Below are 6,000 nucleotides of genomic sequence, written 5' to 3'. Positions count from 1 at the left end.
CTGGTACTCACGGCACCAGAGTTCTAATCCAATTTAGTCACCATCATTGACTTTGAAAAAGTAACACCTTTTTAAAGACTTAGTTTCTCTTCCTAATTTAATTCTTGGTCTTGTTACTAAAGTGTCATTGAATGCACATTGCCAAGAGAGGACCACAACATTTAACCTGCAGGAACAGATTCACCATAATTATTGACTATAATCTTTCAAACTCCTGGATCTGTCTACCAAGTTATGGGATTTTGTTATTGTTGCTGAACTCAATAATAGAAATACGCTTGAAAGCATGGTCAGCATATAAGAACCTTATTCTCCTGCTACTATTATAGGGTAAGAGTAAAGAATTTCTGCAAACCTAAAGCCAAATATATATATTTCAATAATATATTTTAAAAATATGGAATTAGGTATAAAAATAGGTCACTCTTACTGCCTATATACTCCATTTTCTTATACATAAGCTTCTGTGATTTTATATTTTGCACTTCTTTGTTACTTGGATTCCTTACCCCTATCTATATGATAACCTTCTATCTTTAATACACAAGTCAAAAATTCTAGGTTGATATTAAGATATTTAAGTGACTGAAAACTTTACTAATCTTATTCTTAACTGCCCAACAAAGTAAGTGTTTGAAACCAAAAATAAGAAGAGAACATATTCTAAAACCAGAAATCTTTTATATGACCTCCTATAACAACAGAGATAAGATAAATATATGTTAACAGCTCATTTGATATCAGTCACCCAAAGTAAATCTGCATAATTGGGACAACACTATTAACCAACAATAGCTTTTAAATATCAGCGTATGTCCCACCTTAATAAATAAATTCTTATTGGCCTCAGTGATTGAGAAATAAAAAAAAAACAAATTAAATCAATGTATCTTGTCTGTCTTCAAATACTGGGTATAGACAGATTTTTTTTTCATTTTTTTCCTTTTATTTATTGTCTAAAATTTTACATATGTCTCCTTTTTCCCCCTCTTGACCCCCACCCCACCCCCTAGCCATTCCCACCCCGGGCAAGCCCCCACCACACCAGATTTTTGCTGTTGATTATGTTCAAGGATAAGTCAACAAACAATAAACACAGCATGGGTTCTATGAGACTATCCTATAGCTAAAGTGAAGAGAAACAGTTGAGAAATAGTCATAAATCATAAGTATGTATGTATATAAAGTAATATGTAAGAACAGCTTAGTATTCCATAGGAATTGATATATACTCAAGTTGCCATTCAAGTGTGGAAATATTATAAAATTTATTCATAGATTTCTGGGATTTCAGTAAATAGAACAACCACGTACTCATTCTAAGGAAGTTGATTGAAAATATTTTCAAAGGTCACCAGAAAAGAAAAACAAAATAACAACACGAAAATTGGAAAGTGCAGTTGAAAAGAACTGGCAGTTATTAATAAAATCACCTTGAGTCTTTGACAGACTTATATATCCAACTGTCAACTTGACACATCTACTTGGATGTTTAATTGACATCTCACACACAACACAGCCCAAACAAAATTCCTGAAATTCCCCTCAAAAAACTTCACATAGTCTTTGCCATCTCAGTTAACAACATCCTTCTAGTTGCTCATGCCAAAAACCTTAGATTCATCCTTGATGCCTCAATTTACCTCATGCTCCTCATGTCATTAGTGAGAAAAATCCTTTTGCTTCTATGTAATGAAAACTATAATATACCACCTGGATCCCCCTCAGGACAGAAGGATTTTTTTCCCCCCAAGCTTCTATGAGTGGTGCTGATAGACAATCCTAATCTACCATCTCTCTTCAAGATTTGTCTCCATTGGTGGAATTATCTTATCCAAAGTCACTCTCACTGGTCAGTACAAGGGTAAAAAAACCTGCCACCTTTGCCCCAACTCTAGACAACTTTACAGGGACATAACTCTCAGTTTCTGAGCTCTCCATTCAGCTGTATGAAACCTCCATGGATAGTGTCCCAGACACTGATAAAATTGAATACATTTGAACAAATACTAAATGAAGTCCTGAAACATGCTACAGCATGGATGAATATTGAAAACATTATGCTAAGTGATAGAAGATATTCACTTAGGACCATATCTTGTATTTTTCAATTGGCATAAAATTATTAGAAAAAAACACTATTGCTACAGAAAGCAGATGAGTAGGTTCCTAAGGCTGGGAGAGGGAGTGGAAATTGACTCTAAATGGCACGCTGATACCAGGTGCTGCTAGTTTGAGAGATTTTAGGAAAGTCTGAAGCCTGATCCAGGATAGGCTATTCATATAGAAAAGCTGATGCAAACAGCTTGGGCAAGGTTGCAAATTGGATGGGGTGGGTTCTCAGGGAATCACCAGGGTGAGAACAGTGTGGGCCAGGCTGATGGAAACTCAAATATGGCTACCAGTCAGCTCTGTAAAGGGGGAGGTCCCAGCACAGGAACAATGACCCTTGAGAGGACCCCTGTCTTGGAAAAAGACGCCCCCAGGTTCCTGCTTCAATGCCAGACAATCCAGTTCCTCTCTGTATGTCCCTGGATCCCTGAAAGCCACAGCCCAGCATTGGAGCCAGAGGGAGCAAGTCTGTGTAAATTTGTGCACAGGCCCTTTAAAAGCAAGAGTCTGGGACTCCAGCACCTTCCATGTTACTCAGTCACAGTCCCTGCTGGTTTTTATAGTCCAAAGTTACATGGACTTATCTTTCCAGCTCTGAAACACTGGGCTGGAGGTCTGGTGTGGGGCTGGGACCCCTTGTTTCTCTTGGGAGGCCTCTGCAGTGGAGATATCCCTCCCCCAAAAAACTGCCACATATGAATGTCGGACCAGCCCATTCCACACTTCTGCCCCTCCTCCCAGTCTCAATGTGCTTTGTCTTTACTTCTTTAGTTGTGGACCTTCCATTCAGCCAGCTTTCAGGTGGTTCTGAATGATGATTCTGTATTTTAGTTGTAATTTTGATGTGGTTGTGGGAGGCAGCAAGTACCAGTGTTTACCTATGCTGCCATCATGATTCTCCATTGGCTCAACCCACCTCTTTTTTTCCTTAACTGGTGAGTTATTCACATGGGAATCCTATATAATAAAACCCTAATATGCAAATCGACCAAATGGTGGAATGACCGGTCGCTATGATGCGCACTGACAACCAGGGTAGAGACACTCAATGCAGGAGCTGCCCCCAGTGGTCAGTGCACTCCCACAGGGGGAGTGCTGCTCAGCCAGAAGCCAGGCTCATGGCTGGCGAGCGCAGTGGTGGTAGCAGGAGCCTCTCCCGCCTCCTCTGCAGGTGGGTGGTAAGGAGTGAGGGGTCCTGGACTGCGAGAGGGTGCAGGCCAGGCTGAGGGATCCCCCTCTCCAGTGTACAAAATTTCATGCACCGGCCCTCTAGTTATTTTTATAAGTTCTCTTCTTACAACAATAAACAAGGGAAATCTATATTCATTAGAATAAATGTATGACCACAATGTTTGTTTTTTGAAATACATTTTTTATTGATTTCAGAGAGGAAGAGAAATAGAAACTTCAATGATAGGATAGAATCTTTGATCGGCTGCCTCCTGCACGCCCCACACTGGAGATGAAGCCTGCAGTCCTTGCATGTGCCCTGACCAGAATCGAACCATGACCTCCCTGGTTCATAGGTCAATGCTCAACCACAGATCCATGCCAGCTGGGCTTATGATTTTTTAAACAAGTAATGATAATTAAAATTTTAGCCAGAATACTTTCTTTTGGATCCTCTTTATAGTGGGAAAAATGACTTAAAGATTATTATGATGACATTTTATGCAAATTGCATTTTTACATTTTCTTAATGTGCATATAATGATAGCTACTAAGTACTCCAGCTTGAAACTATTATACCACCTGCCCCTCAACACTAACTGAAATAAAAGACTATCATTTCAAGTCAAAGATACACAGAAAGAACATTTTCTCTTTTCTTTCTTGACATAGCCTGAAAATAACACATATTCCAATAGCATATCATTTTCTCTTTCACTGAAGCATCTTGTTATCCACATTTTCCCAATACTTAGAATGTTTTTAAAAGAATATTTCCTCTGGTTTTAATCATACCAGCAGACTTGTGGTTGTTGTTTTTGCCCAGATAGTGTTCTAAAAAGTATAAACAGAATTACTCTACTAGGGCATGCACTCACCAGTTTATTGCAAGCCTCTCTATTCTATTCTCTATTGCATTTGTGGTAGCTAGACTCTCAGACATTCTCCCACGGACCTCTTCTCCTGGTATTCATACCCACATTGTATCATAGTTGCCTTGTGTGTCCAATAGGGTACAGCAGAAGTAATGGTATATCTCTTCTGAGATTAGATTATGAAACACTGGCATGATCTCTCTTGAATCATTTTCAATGGAGCTGCTTTGTTGTGAAGACACTCATTGAAGCCTATGGAGAGACACATGGCAAAAAACTGAAGTCTGCCAGCAACCATATGAGTGAGTTTGGAAGTGGATCATCCAGCTTCTAATAATTGCAATCTCTCCCAACCTCAAATATGCAATATCATAAGAGATCCTGAGACAAAACCGCCTACTTAAGCCACTCCTAAATCCTTGACCCACAGTAACTGGGAAGTAATTGGTACTGTTGTTTGAAGTTCCTAAGTTTCAGGGTAAATATACTATGCAGCAATCAATAATGAATACAGAATTATAACTAAAATATTCACCTGCATAGTACTTAAAGGATTTTGAGAATGTATGTTTGTATTATTTAGGATAATCAATGTTAGCTGCCACAATAAACCAATAGACCAAAGTTTATTTCTTGTTCATACCACAGTCCATTTCTGCTTGGGAGCTTTTCCTCAAAAGTGTATTGTGGATCTGGGATTCTTTTTAGAAATAAAACCCACTAAAATTTATTCACTTTCAGCTGTACACTAGGGAAAGATAGTGAACACGGAGAACCCATACTCATCCTTGAACCATAAATAAACACATCACTTCTCTCATATCCTTATTGGTGAAAACTCAAGTACATGACTCTGGCCAAATTGACAAGCAAGAAAGACTCAGTAATGCACAAAACTTATAATCTAGTGGAAAATGCAAACAATCAATAAATATTTGCCATACTGTGCACTACACTGTAATTATACACAGATGTCCATTATGCTTAAGAAAATAGGAGGGCAATCTAAGCCAGACATGAAGAACATTTTCAAGAAGAGATTAAAATCTCAGTTTGAATCTGGTCACGAGTAGTCAGCTCATGGGAAGGAACTTGGTTTCTTCCAGGCAGTAAATATTGGTTAAAAAAAAAAAGTAGATTCATAAAGACATTGAAAATGTATAATCAACAGACTAGGTGATTTATTGAAAACCAGGAAAAAAGAAAAGAGTTAGGAAAAATGTATAACTTTATTGTTCAGTTAATTGAATTCACTATTCAATAAGATAGAGATACTTTCTAAGGAACAATTCTGGTGGTAAAAATAACCCTATCATTTGGATACAATTGGTTTGAGGTTCCTATAAGAAATCCAAGTGGAAGTATCTATACGGCTGGGGGCTTCTTGCACCAAAAGATCAAGGGAAAGCCCTAGGCTGCAGGTAAACATTTGGAAATGTTAGCTTATATGTTAGCCTTATTCAATAGTCATTGAAGTACTAGGAGTTGTGGAATTGCCCAGAAAGAAGGCTGTCCACCAAGCAAAGGAGAGAGCCTAGGACGGAAACACAAAGAATTTCAACATTCAAGGGATGGGCAGAATAAAATTCACCCACAAGAAAAAAAAAAGCAAAACAAAAGGAACAACCAGAATTGTAGAAAGAAAACAGAATAATATGCTACGATAAAAGCTGAAGGAAGAGTGTTTTAAGGGAAAAAAAGTGATCTACATTTTTGAAAACTTATGATTTATCAAATAAAATAAGGTCTGAAAAACCCTTTGGCTACATCAACAACATGGCTGTTGATGTCCTCAACAACAGTAGTGGTAGTAGTGTGAATGAAAATTAAAATGTAGCTGATT

This window comes from Myotis myotis, unplaced genomic scaffold (genome assembly GCF_014108235.1).
Source record: "Myotis myotis isolate mMyoMyo1 unplaced genomic scaffold, mMyoMyo1.p scaffold_m19_p_4, whole genome shotgun sequence".
Classification (NCBI taxonomy): Eukaryota; Metazoa; Chordata; class Mammalia; order Chiroptera; family Vespertilionidae; genus Myotis; species Myotis myotis.
Note: the sequence above shows the minus strand (reverse complement) of the source record.